This window comes from Ambystoma mexicanum, chromosome 10, assembly GCF_040938575.1.
Source record: "Ambystoma mexicanum isolate Mex_15411 chromosome 10, UKY_AmexF1_1, whole genome shotgun sequence".
In the NCBI taxonomy this organism is placed as follows: domain Eukaryota; kingdom Metazoa; phylum Chordata; class Amphibia; order Caudata; family Ambystomatidae; genus Ambystoma; species Ambystoma mexicanum.
Window position 1 is genome coordinate 852,732,166 of NC_090932.1, and position 24,468 is coordinate 852,756,633.

Genomic DNA, 24,468 nt, shown 5'->3' on the forward strand with positions numbered 1-24,468 from the left:
TGGGGGAGGTGAAGGGTTAGTTGAATAGCTGGGTTTTGAGCACTCTGCGAAAGACCGAATAGGATTTCTCAGCTCTCAGTGTGGGGGGGAGGGGGGGTAATTCCAGAGTTTGGCAACAATGTAAGGGAAGCTGAACAGCACCAAAATGCCAGTCTAGCCAGGGAATGGCACACATGAACTTGTCTTTGCCCAAAAATACCAGTAAAACATGCAAAGTCAATAATGGATGTGGTAAAAATAAAGCTCCAGAGATCCCCAGTCACCTAGGGCCTTACACACACATGCATCACCTTTCACCCACTGGTCACTCACCCATACATCTTCTCTCGCACTCACTCAAACTGGATTCACCACAAAGTCACTCCAAATCCCACCCAGAACATTCAAACACACACTAAAACGTGTATGCTCATTCACTGACCAGTCAATCAATCATATACCTTTTCTTACCTTCACCCATTGCATTTTCAACACCGGTACACACTGTGAAAACAAAAACAAAATATTGAGGCTGAGTACCCCAAAAGGAAATACACCAAACACGGGTTACAAAGGAACATACAAAGATCTTTAATTTATACTGAATGAGTTACAAAGAACAAAGCAAAAATCAGATAGCTATCGGCCCTCAATGCAACACAGCGAACTCCAGTGTGGTTCGGTGTGTTCAGTGAGAGACGCTGTACATTAGAATTTGTTGCTCTTTTATACTATTTGCAAACACGATGTCCAACCCTTCTTCGGGTTAATATTCCTCTAATAGATTACTGATCTAGGGTTCATGCCGAGTTCGCATATCCACATGTAACTAGTTTACTTTTAATACATACGTCAACAAGCCTTCACGGCAACTGTGTATTCTGGGATTTCCCATGCAGGTGTTCTCAAACATTAATACAATGTAGTTAAACAAGTGTTCTAAGTTCAGTATTTGGATACATTGTTCTTAACATGCTCGCGGATTAGTTTCATTGACGCGAGTAATCCTTTACACAGAGGTCAGCAAAGGACAAGGGGCCTCATTACGACCCTGGCGTTAAGGGTTTAGCAGCGCCGTAAAAGGTGTCGGCGCCGTTAAACCCTTAACGCCTGATTACGAGTTCCCTTTGCGGGACCCGACCTTAATGCCTGCTTTTAGCAGGCGTTAAAGTAGGGTGCCGCAAAGGGACCTTTGGTGCTAAGTAGGGTGCCGCAATTTGCGGCACCGTACTTAACGCCTTCCCCATTGAGCCCTATGGGGCAAAAATGGGAATGGGGAAGGGCCCATGGTGAATGGGGAATTACCGCCCCGCCAACCTTGGAATGGGGCGGTAATTCCGCCATTCACCATGGCGGACCCCGGCATGGACCATGGTGCTAATAGCACCATGGTTTAGCGCCGGGGTCGTAATGAGGCCCAAGGTCTCAGTTCACGAGCTCAACAAGTGGCCTGCAGGCAGGTTACATATTAATTACATGCAGAGGTCAAGACGGCCATGTTGTATTTCAGAATGACATTGTCCACCATTTTAACTCACAGGGTGACTTTACAAAGCGGACCTAAAATGGCGGATTGACCTAAAATGGCGGTTTACATTGATTTTTAAGGTCAGGACCTTGCAACACGGATTTTCTTCACAAGTGACTTACTAGCAGCTTGGCGTAGGCCAATATGCATATATTCATTGCAATAGGAGGCACAATATAATTTCTCATTTGACAAACCCTCCTTTTGGCCTTTGCCAAGTGCTAACTACTTCTGATCTCCTTGCAAATAACTCCATGCATCATCGTCCATGCACCCTGACTCGCTGTCAGAAATATCTACTGCCATCAGGTCATTCGCTAAAATTTCTTTTAACACATAGTCCTTGGAAGTTTTATCTGGGGCATACACTTTGGGCCTCGAACACAGAAGACAGTAAGGGTTCCGGTGACCGTTAACCCTTACCGCCTTACTACGAGGTCCCTTTGCGGGACCCGACCTTAACGCCTGATGTAGACCAGCCGTTAAAGTTGGGTCCCGCAAAGGGATCTTGGTGCTTATTATGGTACCGCAATTTGCGGTACCGTAATTAGCTCCTTCCCCATTCCCATTATGCCCTATGGGGCAAAAATGGGAATGGGGAAGGGCCATGGAGAAAGGGGGAATTACTGCCCCGCCAACCTTGGAATGTGGTGGTAATTCCTCTTTTCTCCATGGTGGCACGGGTATGGTACCGGCGGCAACCATGGTGCTAATAGCACCATGGTTTACCACCTTCCGTGTAATGAGGCCCTTTATGTCATATCGTACCTATCGCTTGTGCGCAACATCCCCCTAGCATCGAACATATACTAGGTAGACACTGAATACAACAAAAAAGGAACAGAATTCCTAAAATGATCAGTAAGACCGAAAGTACCTTCCAACCCAAGATCGCAAGAAGTCCCAGAACCAAGCGCAAAGAACCCAGTTTCCATCGGGAACATGCACTTCTGAACTAAGGACGTGCAGATTCTGTATTGCCTTGAAGATATTTGGGGAGGAATGTGGCACGAAAACACAGCAAGCGAACCCCACTAATTTACATACGCCACCACGTTCAGCCAGAATGACATCTAAAGCCATCCGGTTCTGAAGCGCTACTAGTCTTATCGCTTTCTGTTCTAATGTCATATTATAGAGTATGTCTGTGATCCGGTTGATGGTTCTCTCCAGTACTCTCGCTAGTTTTCTGATATCTTCGGAATTCGCTATCTGCCCCCAAAATGGCACAACTGATTTTGCTATATCTCCCAAGATTTGTGCTGGAGTGTCACCGTTCTCGTCCCGCCGTGGACCAGCCTTTGAAACTTCTATTGTACTAGCTATAAACACCCCAGGTAACAGGATGCCTAAATAACAGGTTCCCTGCTAATCCCTGGGCAACCATGGAAATGCTACATTACCGCAAACAAAGTAGACAGGTTCACCTACATACAAAGGTCTGTCTTCCTCAGTCAAATTTGCAACGTTGGCACAACTTTTAAAATCTCCCATTGACTGAGTACCATTCCTCTGTATGCAAAAAGAAACTGAATCGGGGCTATGGTTAGCAGTGTAAGAAGGAGGCATGGCATCCTTATTGCCATCTTGAAGGAAATCAAAGATTGGAAAGGATGAGACAATCTATCAGAAGGCCTAATAGAAGCAACATTAGGCTTACTCCTATTTGCGAAAAGCAAGCATCCTAGGGGAGTCAGAACACGTTTCTCAAAACTATTCAAATTAGTGCCATCAAAGTTCCCTAAAATGCCATCATTCCAACGGCCAAAGAACAGTGCTCTAAGAGAAGCATAACAAGCAGTTGTCAAAGGTAAAGGATGAATATACCAAACTAGCCCGTTATCCCCATGTCGCGCTAAATTTGATCAGACCCAACAGTTAGACTTATTAAAAGTGGCATGCGTAGCATTCATGATAAGTAGCAAAGTATTATTGTGGTACCTTTGTCTATGCTGAGAGTCCCTAGGGGACAGAGTATGCAAATGTACAAAGGGAGTAGGAACAGTAGGTACGTTTTCAGTCGGTTACAAGGACTCTAAAGGATGAGTTTCCTCGAGGTACCATAAACCTAAAACAGTGACTATTATAAAACCAAATATTATTATAAAAACACAGCAATACGTTTTCGGGGCCCAGGTGCATTGTCCATTGTCCCAGTTGGTCACACAATCATTTACAAGTCCCATACGAGCGGTAGCGGTGGCATGCATTGTAGTCTTCAAACGACGCTCCAATGTTATTAGCTGGCGACCTCCCGGCCGCGCGACTTCTTAGTCCTTCCACATCCCTAGCCAACAGAATCCCCTTTCTCAAATTAGGGCAAAAACAAGCCATCGATGATCCTTTCCTTCTTCGAAAGCTCAGCCAAACCATGCCGTAAGTCTATCAGATGCACAGCAAAACCATGCCGTAAGTCTATTTTCTTGGACGCAGATTGTACCTTGCTTTTCCCAGTACTGATTGATCAGAAAACAATGTGTCGTCACTTCCCGTTGGAAGCAACGTATCAAAGACAAGTGAAGATGCCGAATTTGAAACAGCAATTTCCGGATGCAAAACTTTTGGAGAGTGTGGAGACAAAATGGCTGCTTCCCCAAGCCTCACAGGCTCAGAAAGATTCTCCGACACACTCTCGGCGCTTTTTACTGCTTTGGGATCGTTGGTTGCAGCGTTAGCGAGGGGTTCTGTTTCTTCTGCATCGTGTGGCACTGGGTGAGGAAGTTTCTTCACGTGCGACGCGTGGATCCAATTCTTTCTCCCAGAAACCCGCACCGCTGTTTGGGTGACCAACAGGACCTGGAATGGGCCCCGCCAGTGAGGTGCTGTCAGGATTAGTCAGGCGAGTACAAAGGCAGCGAATATGGCAAGGGAAATGAGCACCCAGGAACTACGACTCAGGTATGCTAGAACCCAGGAGTACAAATAGAGTGTGACATCAAAACCAATATATGAAAAGGGATGTGGGGTAAGCACCTGACCGCGAGGAAAGTCGGCAAGCGCCTTACCCCCAATTGCTGTTACAGGTACTGACAGCGCTAAACCCACGTGGAGGGCAAGCAATGACAGGATCTGTGTACTAACACTCTTGATGGTATTACATAAAGGAACTTAAGAACTGTACTCACGAGGACGAGATAAACCTCTTGAATGTCAGCTAGCCCACGAATCCTGTTGAAGAAACTGGGACCCCGAAAGGCTAGAACAGCAATGGAAGGAAAACTAAATACCTAAGTGGGAATAGTGTTTACAAAATAGTGAGGAAAACATAAGCATTCACACAGGAGCTAGCTACTACCGCACACCACACCTAATAATCAAAGGGAAAATAAATGCAGAAGTGCAGTAAAAAACATGGAATGGATCCTCTAGAAAGTAAGGATCAGGAGCAGGGAAAAACGAAATAACCTATGCAAACTTCTCCCTACCCCTCCAAGGAAAAGACAGGAAACTAAACTAAGAGGAAGGCTAAGGCAAATGGGTAACAGCAGCAAAGGACAGAGTCAAAGAAATATAGAACACAGACAAACTGGGCTGCATCTAAAAGGGGAAAGCACTGAGAATTGCAGCCTGCAAACAGAGGAAGCCAAAAAGGGAAATCAAGGGAGCAGAAATCAATTAGTGCATGAATCCGAAATTCAGGGCGGAGGAAACAAGAAAACAGGAACAAGGAAGTAGGTACAAAGGCAAGGAACCAGGAACCAGGGACTAGTCAAAAACAGGAACACTGCAATCGATGACCAGCGCTGGACTGAAGTAAGACTGAGGCTTTTAAAGCTGCTTAACGAGCACACGCCTCGGGTGTGCTGATTGCTGCACCTGCCGCCACAGCTGTTGCCTATCCTCCACCCAACCTTGTGTTGCAAGGGTGGAGGTGGAGCAGTGGGCCAGGCATTCTGGGAAGCATAGTCATTTGGTTAAAGAAGCATGCTGGCTGCCAAAAACCTGGAATGGATCCGGAAGGGAAGTAGCTGGGAAAATAGGGATTTAGCGCTCCCAAATCATCACAGCACTGTAGCATAAAGTTCGGAGGAAAAGTCCAGTAGGGAATAAACCCCAAATCATGCCCCCAAATGGTGGGAACGGGAGCGAAGGGAGCGAGTCGTGACAGGTGCAAGGCAGGAAGAGCGCTCAAATGCCTTGATGCGCACCCAGCTTCCAGGCCGTATCCTGTGGCCCGGGCCCTCGTATCGCACAGGTAAAGCCTCTCGCACCTGGTGATAAATCAAATACAGGTTTTTAGTCAAATGGCTGCAATAATCTGAAAGTAATACATTTTCAACATTTCTCAAAGAGCTACATTTAGGAAGGTTCCAGATATTGGCAGGTCTCCCCATTACCACCTAAAATGGAGAGAGCCCAGTCTTAGTTTGAGGGGTTGTACGCATGGATAATAACACGATCGGTAAGGCGTCCGGCCATTTTAATTTAGTGCCGGCACACTTCTTAGCGAGCTTGTTCTTGATGATACCATTGTGTCTTTCTACTAGTCCGGCGCTCTGAGCGTTTCTGGCCGAATGGAACTGTTTGTCGATCTGTAATGCCGCACATATCTGCAGAATTACAGCAGCGACAAAATATGGACCATTGTCCGACCAGATGACTCTTGGTAGCCCGAACTATGGGAAGTACTCCTTTAACATGGTTTTTGCAGTAGTCATAGCTGAAGCATCTTTGACAGGGAAAGCCTCAACCCATTTACTAAAAGCACAGATGACCACTAGCACATTCTTCATATTATTGCACCGTTCCATTTCAATAAAATCAAAGTGGATGACTTCAAAGGGGACAGAGGGTGGCCCAAAACTTCCCCTTGGAGTTGCTGTCCCCTTTCCCACATTGTATTGTAGGCAAATCATACAATCCGGGACATAGCGCTGAGTAATTTTTGAAATTTTGTCATTTACCCAAACTTTCTCTAACATTTTCGTTACTTTCTGGGCACATACATGCGTAGGACCATGGGCCATGATGACCATCATCATTACATACACGTCAGGGAGTAGCCATTTCCCTTCAACTATGTCCTCCCAACACCCGTCATCCTCAAGTTTCCACAAGCCTTCAGCCCAGCTCTTGGATTCTTCTAACGTGGCATCAGCTTGGATATCTCGTACAGACCCAACACCCTCATCCATTGCATTGGCATTTACAGTCTCCCTTGAAACATACATCTCCGTAAAGAAATCGGTAGCAGTTTGTCTAGCTATCTGATCAGCAAAAGCATTCCCTTTTCCTATGTCATCTGTAATCTTTCGACGTGCTGCACATTTCATAACGGCTAACTGAACAGGGAGTGCAAGCGCTGAGAGCAGTTGTACTATTAGGGAGCCATGTTGGATCTTTGTACCATGTGAAGTCAAGAACCCTCTCTCTGACCAAAGTCTCCCACAGTTGTGAAACAACCCAAAGGCATACTGACTATCAGTATATATGTTTACTGCAAGCCCTTCGGAAAGTTCACAAGCTCGGGTCAATGCTATAATCTCTGTGGCCTGCGCAGAGTTATGCGTGATTCTCTTGGTTTCCACGACTCTGCTTAATGTGGTGATTGCATAAGCAGCTGTGGATGTACCATCCGAAAGTTTGAAGCAGGAGACATCACAAAACAGCTCTCCTTGCGGATTATTCAAAGGAGTTTCTTTCAAATCAATTCTACCCTTTGTCTCTTGTTCGGTAGTATACAGACAGTCATGTGACTCTTCATCGCCGCAAGTAGTATCTTGCGGGAAAGGTAGGAGTTCAGCCGGATTAAGAACAGAACACCTCTTAATTTGGATGTGAGGAGCAAACAAGATCAATTCATATCTCGTCAACCGTGCGGAAGTGAGGTGTTGCGTTTGGGTTCGGTAGAGTAGAACATCTACAGAGTGAGGCACCATCAGGGTTATATCATGGCTTAGAACCATTCCCTCACTCTGTTTTACAGACGCAGCAGCAGCAGCGACAGCTCGCAAACAACTTGGCAAAGTGCATGCTACAGGATCAAGGGTGGAAGAAAAGTAACCGCACGGCCTATTCTTCCCTCCATGTTGCTGCGTTAATACAGCCAAAGCACATCCATCACATTCATGCACAAACAACACAAAGGCCTTTTCATAGTTTGGTGTGCCCAAAACTCGTGCAGAGCATAATGCAGCTTTGAGCAAAGCAAACGATTGCTGGTGTTCCGTGTTCCACGGCAATGGCGAAGAAATTCCCTTCTTTGTCAAAGCCAACATCGGTTTGATCACTAGTGAAACATTTGGGATCCACAACCTACAGTAAGAAGCCATACCTATCAAGGCTCTAACTTCCTTCTGTGTATTTGGGACAGACATGCCAGAAATGTGTTTTATTCTTTTAGGTGTCAATCTTCTTCCCTCCTTTGACAGGAGATAGCCTAAATAGTCGACCTCCTGGCAACAATATTGAAACTTTTTAAGCAAAGCTTTGTGACCATGCTTAGCTAGATGAATAAGCAATAACACAGTGCCCTCCTTACAGGCGCTCTCAGAATCAGCAGCAAAAAGCAAATCATCAACATACTGAAGCCTGAAGCAATGTACAAGTAGAGGGCAATTCAAGGGTATCAAGCTGCTCTTTCAAAGCCCTACTGTAGATGCTAGGACTCTCTGTGTACCCTTGAGGTGCACGAGTGAATGTGAACGAGCGTCCCCCTAAGGTGAACGCGAACAAGTATCTACTATCCTTGTGTATAGGAATACTAAAGAAAGCATTCTTTAGATCCACAACATTAAAGTAAGTAGCTGTAGCTGGAATCATGGTACAATTGGGAATTGTGGAGCGACGACTTTATTAATGGCACGTAAATCAATTATGAAACGGAATGGAATTGCATTATCGCCTTTCTTGTACACGGGTAAAATCAGACTATTGCACAGACTTCCTGAAATTTCTTCAATCACCCCACGATGCACAAAATCGGAAACAATGCATTTCAAAGCTCGCTCGCCCTCAACTGAAATCTTATACTGGGGAATGCGTGGCAGCTCAATTCCATGTTTCAAAACTATCTTAACAGGCTCAATCTGTAAAACGGTGGGCAGTCATAATGTCGACAGTCAAAATGTCGACAGTCAAAATTTCGAAAAATAAATGTCGAAAAAAATAATGTCGACAAACAATAATGTCGAAATGTTTTCGATATTTTTTCGAAATTTTGTATTTATTGTTAGAATAAATAAATAAATATATATATAACTAAGATGTGTTGAGTATGAGGGGTGGGGGGTGTGGGGAGGTGTGGGGGGGTGGCAGGGGGGTGTTGGGTGAGGGGGGGTTGGGGGGGACCCCACCCAATAGTAAATAATACTCTTTTTGGTTATTTATTTATTGAAAAAATAAATAAATAAATAAATATATAATTAGAACGTGTTGAGAATGAGGGGTGGGGTGTGGGGGGGGTGGCAGGGGGGTGTTGGGTGAGGGGGGGTTGGGGGGGACCCCCCCAATAGTAAATGATACTCTTTTTGGTTATTTATTTATTGAAAAAATAAATAAATAAATAAATATATAATTAGAATGTGTTGAGTATGAGGGGTGGGAGGGTGGTGGTGGGGGGTGTGGGGGGGGTGGCAGGGGGGTGTTGGGTGAGGTGTTGATAGTTTTAAGTGACATTTTTTTGTCGACATTTTTTTTCGAAAAAATGACTTTTTACATTATAAGTATAGGATGTCGACATTATTGTTTTCGAAATGTTTTTTTCGACATTTTTGTTTGTCGACATTATTTTTTCGACATTATGACTATAAACCCTGTAAAACACCAACATCATTGTTGTCAACAGCCCATAAGCTCTCTGGTACATTAATGAATTCTGGCAGCAAAGGTCTAGTCAAGAATTGTGAGACAGAAAATTGCTGTGGTGAAATCGTCACGCGCACTCCATCAGAAGAACAATAAATCACTGCATTTAATTCTTTTAACAGGTTCAACCCCAGCAAATTCTCCCCACAATTCGAAGTCAACAGAAATGGGCAGTGGTCCGTAAAGGGACCCAAAGAAATAGGTACTGGCAAAGAAACTGGACAAACAACTGCCGTGCCAGAAAACCCTACAGAAACATTGGTTTGCCCTGACCGTGGAATGTTTGGAACCCGTGAATGATCAATGGAACACTTCTGTGCTCCTGTATCTATCAATAACTGATGTTTCCTATTTCCCACCATCATTTCAACGTAGGGACCTTTCTGATTGACGGGAATAGGTGTAGGTTCCAAACCCTGCTTCGGGCAATCCTAACGAAACAGAATATCATCAAAAGGAAGCTCTTCAGATAAATATGCAGCAGAAGGATGATCAAATATGTTCCTAGTATCCACACTCAGAGTCTGATTATCCTGTGAAAAAGGTTGCTGAGGATCCTGTGCAAACTGACCTCTACCAGGGCCCCCTACCCCCAGGCGACCTCTGGATCGTCTACCCATATTCCCTAATGTGTTATTCGACCTCTGTCGAAGGACGGGGCATTTTGCACGCCAATGACCCTCTTGTCGACAATAGGCACACTGGTTAATGTTCACAGGACCCAAGGGCACATTCCCTTGCAGGATATATTGACCTCTAATCTGTGAACTACCCCCTTTGGGGCCTCTAACAATTTGCTGCAATAGTACTTTAGTTTTTAAATCACCTTTTCGTTTTTCAACTCTATCTTTTTCATTATTGACACGATTCTCGTAGTACTGAGCCATGTACAGTACTTCTGATTGGGACTTCGCCTGCCAAGCGCTCTCAGAAGACATACTTTGTGACTTGATGTCAGGCAGCAAGCCACGCACAAATTTGTCCACAAATAACCTTTTCCCAGACTCTGTTCCTAAGTCTTGTCCGCTGAAATCCGAGAATACCTGTTCGAACCGATTAAAGAACTCGGTAGCACCCTCAGACTTCCCTTGGACACAGGCCGTAAGTTTGTCCCAAATAATTCTTTTCTCAGGAATTATGGTTTTCAATTTTGCAATGATTCTATCAGGCAAAGTCAGTATCACCTGGGGCGGTCTTTCACCAGCTAGCCTTTCTCCATCGAATCTAGTTATATTCGCCCATGTATCTCCCAACCCTGGCACGTCGTCTATAGTAATAACTTGTTTCCACAAATCTACGGGCAGGAGTACAGGAAATAACAAATCAATATTGCCTAGGGTGAACACTGAGGACTGCAAGACGGACTCTATTTCTTTATAGAATCCTGTCGGATTTTTCCTAATATCAGGAATAGATTGTCTAACAGTATTCACTTCTTGTCTTGAGAACGGGACGTGAACAAACTGTGATATATAATGTGCAGGAATATTCACAGCAACTATACCCTGTGCAGCATCGGCCGCAACCTCAACCTTCGGGACACATGTCGGAGGAAACTCTCTCATAGGCAACTGAGAAGTAGGTGACTCGGAACGCTTACTAAGCAACAGAGCTAAGTCGAGCGCTAAAGCAGTCGAAGAAGTGTCAAGTGAAAAAGCTCTCTTATAAATACTCAATAACTCTGTGGGACAACTAATTTTTCTTTTTACACAATCCTCCTGTAGGTACTCTATCATTACCTGTATCACTTTCCTCTGCATTTCTGGTGTATACTGACTATATGTGTCATATAGCTCAACTGGAGTTATCGACATATCTGAAATCCATCTAAGCGCGTCCTTTGTACAAATTCGTGCTTCCTCAGATATGGATTTCTGACAAGGAAGGAACCATTTCTGTACATACATACTTTCCCCCTCGTCATCCTCATTCTGTAATCTTTCCAACTCCTTTCTATACTCAAATAACCTCTCGACATGCTCATTTACTTTCTCCACAGTATCTCTAGAAAACGCTAAAGTATTCAGATCCCTTAACCCTTGCGGGAGATCTGTTTTATTTAATTTGCCCCACATCACACATAAATGAATCCCTAAACCTTCAATAAAAACATTTTTCTCAGGAAAATTATCCATATTATGAAGTGTGGAAAGGACATTAGCTTGATCATCTCTCTCCATACAATGCTTAGCCCATGCAATCATCTCCAGTTTCTTCTCTGGTGGTACAGTATTACGAGTGACAACCTTCGACCCCGCTCCTTGATCGACTACAAGTGGCACAGGACCACTTGGAAGAAGGGGAGCAGGCAGATTCAATGGAAGTACTGTTATAGGTGCGATAAGAAGAGGTGGAGGAGCTGGAGGAAAAGGAACATTAGAAGGAGCAGGAACAACGGGAACAACAGCAGGTAGAGCAGGAATAGCAGGAGGAAGAGTTAAAGCAACAGGAAGAGGAACATACGGAGGTGGCGCAGAGGCACCAGGCCTTCGTTCGTTTAACAATTTGTCTATGAATTTGTCGGAAACACGAAGGTCTTTAGAAGGATAGATTTTCTGAATTGCAAGTGAGAAAGCCCTATCCATATTCCTAGACGACTCACAATGTTTTTCTTGGTCATACAATAATGCTTTTTCAGCGTTCGTCTTATGACGGTGCACATGTTTTTCTCTACTTTTAAGTTGTTGTAACACTTCTTTTTTCCAATTCTGCAAAAAATCAAATGCTGCAGGTCTAGCCTTTTTCTTTAATAGAATCGACTCTAAATACTCAATACGAGGGATTTTGAAACTACCATTTATTGGCCACTGAAGTTCGGAGGCATGTCTGGTTTGTCTGTGCCAACTATCATTAAATACTATACTTCCAATGCCATGCTTACAGTACATAGTACACGCCAGCGACCCCTCCTGTGGTGCTGGACGGCTAAATTCCAAAGATTGTCTATCACTGCGGAACAACGCCCTGAAGCAGGTAGACAATTTCCCAGGCATATCAAATTATTGGTGTTACCTGGTCAATAATTGTGTCTGCAGATAAAATACGCCAAAATCAAATTATCAGGATTATTTAAGAGTCGGGTCACGACTCACCTGATTGATTTCCTAAGGAGGTCCGATCGGATTTCAAAGAATCTTACCTAACTAATCTTACCTCGTGTGTGGTGATTTTGGCAAATCTGCCCGCCTCGATAAGTGGACCCTCGTCAAGATGCCGTTCTCGGACCACAAGCTAATCGTCCAGGGATCGGGTCATGCAGCGCTGCTGAGGTGTCGCGTCTCGTTCAGTGGGGGCCCCTTTTTTGACACCGTCCGATCCCGGTCCGATAGCGAGGATCAACCTTCGATAATCCGGCATCAATCTTGAGGGTCCCTATTTGGGCGCCAACTGTGAAAACAAAATCAAAATATCGAGGCTGAGTACCCCAAAAGGAAATACACCGAACACGGGTTACAAAGGGACATACAAAGATCTTTAATTTATACTGAATCAGTTACAAAGAACAAAGCAAAAATCAGATAGCTATCGGCCCTCAGTGCAACACAGCGAACTCCAGCGTGGTTCGGTGTGTTCAGTGAAAGACGCTGTACATTAGAATTCGTTGCTCTTTTATACTATTTGCGAACACGATGTCCAACCCATCTTCGTGTTAATATTCCTCTAATACATTACTGATCTAGGGATCATGCCGAGTGCGCATATCCACATGTAACTAGTTTACCTTTAATACATACGTCAACACGCCTTCACAGCAACTGTGTATTCTGGGATTTCCCATGCAGGTTTTCTCAAACATTAATACAATGGGCCTCATTATACGGATGGCGGTGGACCAAGGTGCTATTAGCACCTTGGTCCATGCCGGTAAAATACCGGCACCGCCTTGGTGGAAAGGGGAATTACCGCCTATTCCAAGGTTGGTGGGGCGGTAATTCCCCTTTCCCCCATTGCCCTTCCCCATTTTTGCCCCATAGGGCATAATGGGAATGGGGAAGGTGCTAATTACAGCACCGCAAATTGCGGTACCGTAATTAGCTCCCTGGTCCCTTTGCGGGTTGCAGTGTTGCCAACTCCTCAGTGAAGAAAGTAGCTATTGGCTCCCCTAGAAGTCGCCAGAAGTAGCTAGATGACGTCACTGCCTAATTTGCATAATTACCTCCTCTTTCCCCCTGCGATTTATGGCTTTTACTGCGGCCCCCTCCCCTTTTAACACCTCCCTTTTAAGTTATCAGTGTGTTTTACTGTGGCCCCCTCCCCTTTTAACACCTCCCTTTCAAGTTATTAGTGTGTTTTTACATTACTCCCGTTAGAAAACGGGCGAATGACAGCACTTTTTTCAATTGGTTTGGAAACTTGCATAAATGAGCAAGTCTCCAAACCAATTGAAAAAAGTAGCTAGATTTCTCGCTAGCCGCTTTTTTATGAAAAAGTCGCTAGGGGGGCGTACTTTCTCGCTAAATATAGCGAGAAAGTCGCTAGGTTGGCAACACTGGCGGGTTGGTTTTTAACGCCTGCAAAAAGCAGGCGTTAAATTCCCCAACCCGCAAAGGGACCTCGTAGTAAGGCGGTAAGGGTTTACCGGTACCGGTAAAGTACCGGTACCGGTAAACCCTTACAGCCTACCGTGTAATGAGGCCCAATGTAGTTAAACAAGTGTTCTAAGTTCAGTATTTGGATACATTGTTCTTAACATATGCTTGCGGATTAGTTTCATTGACACAAGTAATCCTTTACACACAGGTCAGCGAAGGACAAGGTCTCAGTTCACGACCTCAACAAGTGGCCTGCATGCAAGTTACATATTAATTACACGCAGAGGTCAAGACGGCCATGTTGTATTTCGGAATGACATCGTCCACCATTTTAACTCACAGGTGACTTTACAAAGCGGCCCTAAAATGGCAGATTGACCTAAATGGCGGTTTACATTGATTTTTAAGGTCAGGACCTTGCAACACAGATTTTCTTCGCAAGTGACTTACTAGCAGCTTGGCGTAGGCCAATCTACATATATTCATTGCAATAGGAGGCACGATATAATTTCTCATTTGACACCCCAACCCAGAACATTCAAAAGCACACCATCACACAGGGTCGGACTGTGACAAGAAATAGGCCCGGACACCCAAGAAAAAGTGGCCCACCCCTCGCCTCAAGACCCTTGACCTCTGAGAACATCACCGGAAGTGATGTCATTTGACCCGACCCGAAAGTGACATCCCAGGAAGCGATGAAACACGACCTTTCAACCCTTGACAAAACAGGAAATGGCATCAAATAGCATTGTTCCTAAGTACACTATGAAAAATATGGTTATAATTTCACTAATGTAATATGCATTTCATACAAGAATGGATCGCCATATGTATCATTAATATCTATGTGTATAGATCCATATTGTCAAATTACTGTGAATGTAAGCAGACATTCAAGGCCAAATGATAATGTTATTGTGTAGCACTTACTCTTAAGCTCATTTTTATAGAACAAATATGCACACAATATCACCCAACCTGTGTTGGTATTTATTTATTGACCTCAGAGGGATGAGATGCTGAAATGACCTTGCTGGGATTCGAGCCTGCAGGTCACACACACATCGCAGAAGCGAGCGCTCAACCCACTGAGCTATCATATCGGCTATAGTAAAATGAGCAATTATTCTGTAGAGGATACCATTAAACTGGAAACTGAGATTTAATAGGAGACCAGTTAAGTTCATCTGCAGGTCTGGTGCAAAGTTGGCCGCATGCTGAAGCAGCATGTGAATGATGCATGCATCATAATTTATGATGCACACATCATGCATGCAAATCAATCATCAAGGTAACATGTGTTACCTTGCTTTGATGAATTATGCCATTGGGGGTGGTGTTTGTTTAAAACAAACAAAATAATAATGGCCCAGCAGTGTGTAGAAACCAGCCCCCAGGGACTACACATGATTTCAGCCTGGCCATAGGCCGAGTGGAAGATGGGCCAATCCGACATTGCCATCACATTCATACTCATTCACCCAGCAAACACTCACACACACATTGGGCCTCATTACGAGTCAGGCGGAATGGGTTAACAGGGTCCGCTAATGGATGCGGACCCGTTATTCCCATTCCACCTGATTACGAGGTCCCCTAGCGGGACCCAGTAACGATGCCTGGTAAAACCAGGCGTCGTTACCATGGTCCCGCGAGGGGACCAGGGAGCTAACAATGGGCCGGTCATAATCGCCCCGTTGTTAGCTCCCTGCACCCATTCCCATTGAGCCCTATGGGGGCTCGAATGGGAATGGGGAAGGTCTGGGTCCGGGTTCCCTGAGGGAGGAATTACTGGGCCTTCCTAACTCAAAATGGCCCGGTAATTCCCCATTCAGGAAACCTGCACCCGGTTTTGGAGGCAGCCATGCCGCCAATAGCAGCATGACTACCGCTAAAGCCGTAATGAGGCCCATTCTCTTATATCCACTCACTGCATTCTCTACACAAGCACACATCCACCCACCCAGAACATTCAAAAACACACATCACATCACTTCTCATTCACCCACCAGTCACTCACACCTTCTATTACATCAACTCATTGCATTCTCTACACAGGCACACTCCCACCCACCCAGAACATTCAAAAACACACATCACATCACTTCTCATTCACCCACCCTTCATATACATAAATCTGACACACACTTCACACATGTAAAACACAGAGCATATTACAACAACAACAACAACAACAACAAAAAAACGTTCTTACCTTTTTCTTGCCGCTTCAGTCTGTCCTTTCAGGCCCCTTCGCCTCCTCCCTGCTGCTCACAGTGACCAGGAAGACACAAGACCTTCCTGGTTCCTGTGTGTGAGCTGCAAGGAAGCCGAGGGCGAAGGGGTTGGAGCTGAACGTGGCAAGTGACATGTGCCACATGTCACGGTCAGCTCCAACCCCTATTGAGTGGCTACCCTGCCCAGCCTTCACCCTGATGGGTGAGGACTGGGCCAGGGACCTGCCAGACCTGGTGTACACCAGGAGCACCCGTTTTCTTTTTTAAAAAAAAGTTTAAAGTTGGGATCGCAAGGGAACCCCCGGGGGTTGCAACTGTGGACCCCAGAGGTTGCAGTTGCGATCCCTGGCAACCCCTAAATGACGTAACTGCTGCCTTCAATTTATGGATGAGTGAGGAATATAGTAACAGTCCAACTATTTTGTACATTAGGTTCGAAGGGTATATGTTAACACAACACACAAAGAAGGCAACACACATGGATGTCCACACCATAAATCTGTCTTTCTACTTTGAATGAAAACCCCTAAGATTGAGATGTCTGTGCCGTCATTGTCAGTTCCCATGGCAATACGCTTTTGAGTATGTGACACCTCCTGTACACCTGTGCTATTAAATAGCTTGCTTGAACTCAGATTATTATTGTGATTCAAAGCAAGGTTTCACTAATTTATTCGTAGCTCAAAACAATTTGTTTTTCTTTAAATTATGTTGATGTTCAACTTATGCATAAGTACCTCTTTTGCCAAAAAACAATAAGATATTGGGCTTCATTACGACCCTGGCGCTAATGTGTTAATGGCGCCGTAAAAGGCTGCGGCGCCGTTAACCTATTAGTGCCTGATTACGAGGTCCCTTTGCGGGACCCGACCTTAATGGCTGGTCTACACCAGCCGTTAAAGTAGGGACCTGCAAAGGGACCTTGGTGCTAAGTACGGTACCGCAATTTGCGGTACCGTACTTAGCGCCTTCCCCATTCCCATTGAGCCCTATGGGGCAAAAATGGGAATGGGGAAGGGCCATGGAGGAAGGGGGAATTTACGCCCCGCCAACCTTGTAATGGGGTGGTAATTCCCCCTTTCTCCATAGCGGAGTTGGTAAGTTACCGGCATGGACCATGGTGCTATTAGCACCATGGTTTTCCGCCTGGGTCGTAATGAGGCCCATTCTCTTTTACCCAAAAACCGATACTGTGTACAAGTTATGATCCCTGATGTAATCAAAGTTGTGTTTGAAAAATGTATTTAACAAAAGCAAAAGTGATTGAACATTATATAGTTTGTGCGAGGAAGGTGTGAAACATATGCCAGCCACATAACATATTCAGCTATACAAGGCTACCTCCAGAAAAAGGTTTGCATGCGGTTTCAGCAAAGAATAAATCAGTGACATATGTGTAACGCAAATTTGCATTAAGTATTTTGAATGGCAACAATATAATTTGAATTCAACTTTGAGATGTAATAGTGCGGGGGAACAGGTGGTATCACTTGGCATTTTGCATGACTTTGTTCCTATGAGATAAGTGGCAGGGCCCTTAGCAGACCCCTCCACTGGCAGCTCAGTTGAAAGTGAATTATCATTGAGAATAGAAAGTTAGCAGTATTCATAATACATTTCATGAGCACGGTGGCCCCAGCCCTGCCACTTATAATCATGTACACTTTTCATTAGCACATCTCATGTCTGGATAGCCTATGATATTCTCTGCTCCCCGATTAAGCACCTAGATAGGTCGACCCCTCCCATTCACTGATTTTTAAATGCACATGTGTGTGGACTCATCATCGATTAAAGGAAATATAATTCCCAAACAATAGTATTTTAGTGATTCTATAACCAGTGTTTCAGATAAAGGCAAAACACAGACTATCCATAAATCACGAAAAACTGCAATGGGCAAATCAAAGGCCAAACATACGAAATGGGCACACAAAAACTCTAAACATTCATTTTCCACTGAGGAATGTAATTCAGGTACAGATATAAACTCTTTTGAAATGTTCACATAAACCTGTAAGACCATACCGAGGATGTTGGCATGTACTTCAAATGTTCTTATTAGAAAAAAACAAATCTAAAAAAATATGAACAGAGATCAACATATATAGGCCTTACACGTAATCCCACCCCTACCCGTAGCCAGGTTTTAAATAATCACCTACAGGACAATTCCAAACTACTAAACCTACCAGATCCAGTTAGGATCTTCAATTAATGCTTTCCAACTCAAATCATATTTTCTTGAATGCTGGGGTGGGTGGAGCCTACAATGACTCTTTATGGGAATTTAAAAAGGTGAGGATACCATTGTTTCCCAATAATTACAGACATAATGAACACAGAGAAGTGCTAGCAGCAAGTATTAAAGAATATCTAACGGGGGACCACTGCCACAAAAGAAGAGTACCCAAGTAAATACTGCTAAATACAATGCTCCCCCTAAATAAAGTCTGGTAGTGGGTTTTTACCAGCCAGCACATTGCATATGGAATGCAGTTCTTTGTGTTTCAGTACTATAATGCAGAAAACATGGCTGCCGCATACATGCACCAAATTACCACGTGCATGGAATTCAGTTTCTTGTGCTTCAGAAAATGTATATGCAGGGCGGACCGCCGGCAACCAGACAAGGAATTTGTAATCCTCTAACGAAAAAGGCTTTGTGCACCTCTTATAAGGATAACAAGGTTTTATTTCACAAATAAAGAAATTACATGTCAGAGGGGGCATTCAAACCTGACTGCCATGGAGCGCACTAACTAGCTCAAAGCAGAACAATACATTTTAAATGAAGTCGTTGTCACACATGATGCAAGCAATATACAGTCCTAATTCCCCCAGCACATTGGCCCTCCCCTATGTACATACAGCCCACTCCATATGGGATTCCAGTGTTTTTTTAAGCATTACTTTTGAGGCAATCCCCTTCCATGTGGTCTCTGGTCTTGTTACTTTTGGGTCCCAGAGATGTGATTGGATCCCTAATAAAGAATGCTTTTCTCCCCACGAACAACTCACGTGATGTGCACCTGGTAGTCGCACATGAGCTCAGTGGATCCTCTTAAGGTCAATTTGGCCCTCTGAAATTCCAGGCGCTTCTTTGGATCCCAGACATGTAGGTGCCCCGCCATGCCTCCCCGGGACTGACCTAGATTTGTTATCCTCACACTGTGCACCTCGCAATACAATTCACAAGACATCCTGCTTTGTGCCCCCCCACCACCTCCCTTGGCAGTCGCCCCCTCCCTGGGCCTTCACCTCTGCTCTGCTGGGACCACACTAATCAGTCACCTTGTGAGGGATTTAAAAGTTCTAACGGTGGGCATCTAGTAGTTCAAATAGAGTGACCATTATAATGGGGCACCAGGACCCTGAATCTGAGCGTGGCTGATTTGGCAGCTCAGGACCTCTGCTCTGGCACCCAGGAGATTGTCCTTCGGGGACAGGCTCAGTCCTGCATGTGCCCGGCTATTCATATTCCTTTCTAGTTGCGTAGACCTCCCGCGTGAGACAATGGGGTGGTTGTATCTATTCGGTATGAAGGCCTTTTCGTCTGCCGCTTGAGCAGGGAGTGGGGATGGGAACGTGTACTGGTGCCGAAATACTACCATGTGCTATTGCTACTACTGGAGCATGGATGTCCTAGGCCTCAATCTGAAAATGGCAATAGCTCAGTGCTTCTTGTTACAGTGCTAAGCCAGCTCTCCCACCCTCCACTACTGTATTCTTTCGCCCCTACAGGGCACCCCCAGCCGCCTACACCAACCTTCTATGTTATTGTGTGACCCTAATACATTTTCCTCAACCTGAATCACTTTGGGGGTTGAGGGGGCAGGGGACTTGGATTTGCATCCCAACATACACCACAGATGGGAAACGGTTGTGCCGGTAGAAGCCAGATTCCACACTTTCTCCAGAATGATTGCAGGAAGACAGAACCACCCGATAAAAAAACAAATTGCGTGTGAAAAACACAGACATTGTCTCAGTCGGCATCTGATAAGAGGTGCACGAAATGGGTGTAAGTAGTAGGAAAATGTGCAAGTGCCAGACACTTAATGTGTGAACCAAGATAAAACGCAATCTAAGACAGTGCTCCAAGATCCTGGCCTCCGTCCAAATGAAAGTGGGCAAGTTTTTTTTATTGTTGATCCCAGTAAACATATGCAACCACTTTTAAGGAAGATTTGTGGCGAGAGATCAATTCATGACATAGGCATTGCTGGGAGAAGGCCACTCTTATCTGATACTCTCGGGAGCATTCCAAGTCAAGAAAACACCAGCTAAATATCCCAAAATTGTACAAGTTGAGTCAAGCCAGGTGTAAGCTGTTGGTCACAGAGGCTCAGCCATCAAACTAAAGTACATGTGAGATCCAGGACCCTGGGCAACTGAGAAAAGAACCAAAGTTCTACATATACAACCCCTATGTTGGCACTTAGAGGTCACCCTGCACATACACAGTGCGTAAGAAAACATAAGAAGAGCCTTGCATCCATCGAAATGAAATCGGGTAAGCTTTCTTTTATCATGGATACCAGGGAACATATCTAACCAACATTAAGAAACTGATTCACATGTGTGGCCAGAGATCTATTTATGACTTAAAGGGCAGGTCACTCTTATGTGACAGGGAGCATTGCAAGTCAAGAGAACAGCAGCTAAATGCAAGGCAAGAAGGATATACCCTGGCGGTCGCAGAGACTTAGCAATCAAACCAAAACATCTATCAGATCCAGGACCATGGGTAACTGACAGAAGAACCAGAGGAACTTCATATGTTTCTACTTAGAAGTCACCATGTGCATACACAGCGCACCATAAAACATAACTAACCTCTCGCCCTGGCTGTTCAAACAATACCTGGCAACTCTGGCCCACTGCATTGCCACTCTATGTTCAAATTTCCAGTGCTACGCTCACAACACTCAACTCATTTTCAGGCTGCCCTCGGCCACCTCCTCTCCCTTCCTCATCTCTGATTGCCTAACTGCCAGTCAAGATTGTTGTGCCGCCAATGATCTTTGTCTGAATGCCAACAAGACAGAGATCCTCCTCATCTGCAACCCTTCTCCATCCTTTTTCTGCACTCTCTGGCCGGCCTCGCTTGGTCCTCCTCCTATCCCCACCAGTGAGGCCAAGAACCTTGGGGTCATCTTTGACTCCACACTTTCCTTCTCCACCCACATCTCTGAGGTCTCTAAAAAGTCAAACCTCCTATTGCACCTTCTAGGACGCACTCTCCTTCCCCCAGAAGCTCACTGTCTCCCAAGCTCTGGTTCTCTCTAGGTTGGACTCTTGTAATAGCCTCTTTCTAAATCTACCGGCCTCTACTCTTCGCCCTCTGCAGCTAATCCAGAACTGGACTGCAAGACTTGTCTTTGGCCTCAAGCCCTGCGATTGTATCTCTCCAGGTCTGAAATCTCTCCATTGGCTCACAGTGGATGCAAGGATTAAATGTAAAACCCTCTGCATTTTCCACAAGGCTTTCTGGGGGCTGGGTCCAAAATACCTTCAGCTATCCCTCCGCAAATACCTCCCCTCTCGAGCTCTTCGCTCCTCTACCTCTAACTCCCTCAGGGTCAGTCGTTTCCCAAAGAAACGAGTCGGGGGTAGATCTCTGTCTTCGGTCGGGGCCTCCCTCTGGAACAGCCTCCCTGCCACTCTAAAACTTGAGGAGAACCATCTCCGGTTCCGGAAGCACCTCAAGACCTTCCTCTTTGCATCTGCCTTTGCTCCCCCTCTCCCTTGCTGATCTGCTCTCTCTTGGCACTCTGCGTCTGGCCACCCTCCGTCCCCTTGGCCCAGTTACCTGCTCACCATGCCATCCTTCTGCACTGCCTCCTGGCCACTCCTTCCACTGGGGCTGTATCTGTACCCATACAGCCCCCCATTCCTCCATTATCTTCTTTGTATGCACTTATTAGACTTACCCTGTTCTGCTGCTGTAAACACAGCACTTGCCACTTGCTGGCTGCACTACCCCTGTTTATTGCTCCATTATCTATTTTATTTGTATTTATTGTTATTTATCTGTTTATCTTCTGCTCTACACTTTCCACTCTCTCCCTTCCATGCACTTTTCCCCTTGCCCATGCACTTGCACGATCTCAATGTCACCGGGCCTAGTAAGATTGTTGTTTTGTTCTCCCCTGTTCCCCTCCCTTGACTTGTCGAGCTCTGAAACACTTGTGTACGAGCGCGATACAAATAAAATATCATATACTATATCATACCATAACTCTAACTCACATTACTTTGGTGGTCTACTCTGAAGACATATGAGACAATATTAAATTAGGCAGGAGGCAGGCATGGCTAAGGGGTTCATCGGGGAATATACACTGCTTGCTACCACATGTTTGCAGTTGTGTAAGCCTGATAATAACTGTTGTTACTATTGTCCAATGGCACGGCGCTCAGTTGATCAAGCTCAGAATGATGAAAGGATGAGTCAGCCCTGAGTAATTCAGCAATGCCTGCTTTGGGTTGTACACCAAACAATCCACTGAGTGTGCAATGCACCCACCCCACTAAACGATTAGAGTAAAGGAGGGCCTGATTAGTGTAAAAAACAAAAGAACTGCTTAGAGGGCAGATGTGACAAAGTGAGAAGAAGAAAAAGAAGACAGGTCATATTAGTACACCTGAGGGAGAGAATGCTGTGATTTTTGAGATGGTGGGCAATGTGTAAATGTAAATAATTGAGGTATTGACAATCCGGTGTGGGTGGATATAGAGGCAGCAGCCTGATGCCGCCTTCCTCATTTCTAACACTGCATACCATACTTTGCTTTCAGTGTTTTGTGTGACCGTTGTTGTTTCTTTGTTACAGACCGGGGGTTCTGGCCGTTTTCTTGTACTCCTCTTAGATATTTTTATGTGTGATGCATGTGGCATGTGTTGTTGGTTAGGCACCTGTTTAATTCTAGGATATACTGGTAACAGCAGGAGCCAAGGATAAGAGTAGACGCCTGCTCAATGGTCCTTGTGAGATTTGTAAACAGAAACAGGCTGCAATTGTCTATGTGAAATAGCTCTGAAAATCCTCATAAAACATGGTGCACGAAATGCTAGAAAATAAAGGTCCTGCAACAAATAAACAGTCCAATAACATCTCACAGTTAACAACAAACCACCTTGAAGATGCTCTTGGAGTCCTGAAGACAGAAGGCCTAATTCACCAAGCCTTTTTCAATGGGTAAACCCTGAAGGGGAAGGCTCGTAAGACCAAGGAGTGGCTACGGAACAATTATTCTGCACTTGTTGGGAAAGATGTCACACCTCCCTTCTCAAGCAAAATGCTCAGGATTGTGGCCGTGATTAGGGTATGTGATACCTAGTTAAAAGACATCCCTTAACAAACCCTACTGTTTAGGCTTGACATGACCAGTGTGATCAAAGGCTTGTTGGTAAAGTTGGGCACTTGCAAGACCTACAATCCTGTCCACAGAGCAGTAGATACCACTGAATAACCTGGTCTGGTTATTTGGTGATCAGTGGCATCCGTATTTCTTCTGGCTCATATCAACACCAGCCCAGTCCTCAGTTTCTTGTTCCACACTAGGAATTCACTATTGTGCTTCCTAAAACTATATCCTCCAGTCTTAACCTGGAGGTAGATTCACGCAGAAAAGCAACCAGCAACTGCTCAGGCTGAGCTCGGCTCGACAGGCCCATTTGGCAAATTTGCCATGAGTCCTTGGACCTGTCCAATTTCTCAGAAGAGGAAGACGTCTCTCGCAAACTCTGACAAACATCTCCTCAAAAGATCTCAACTGACTATGATACAAGGGTAACTGTGTTAGGGGGAAGTGCTGGACCACTGATGGTCAATCATATTACTTTCCAGGGAATAGTAGAAGTGTAACAAAAATAGTAGTGGAACTGTGAGCCTGGTGGGGGGACAGGATAGGCAGGAGGGGAGGAATATGCAACACATTTTCAAGGGTTGCAACCATGCTGCTTGACAGCCAATTGAGCTGAAACAGATTTCAGTTTAGCTTTATCTGCTTGTGGGTGGTAAAGGGGAAGAGGTGCGCTTTAACTTCACAAAAAACACTTCCGGAATGGTGAAAATGGTTGCAAAAAGTAGTGCAATTGTTAACATTAAAAAATAAAAGTAGTGCAACACCGTTCTGACTGTTCCCGCTCACTTCGACCTCTGCTTCCAGGGGAATCATGTTCCATCAAAGACGCATTAAACAATTGCCTATGTCACCACTCCTCCTACTAAAAGCATCCTACGCAATCATTGCCCACTTTCAAGAGTTGGGGGTGGTACTTGAAACACTTGTGTACAGGCGCATTATAAATGCCATTTCATATCATATCATACTCCGAGAGTCCTAGTTTACAGGCACACCCCATGCAATCATTA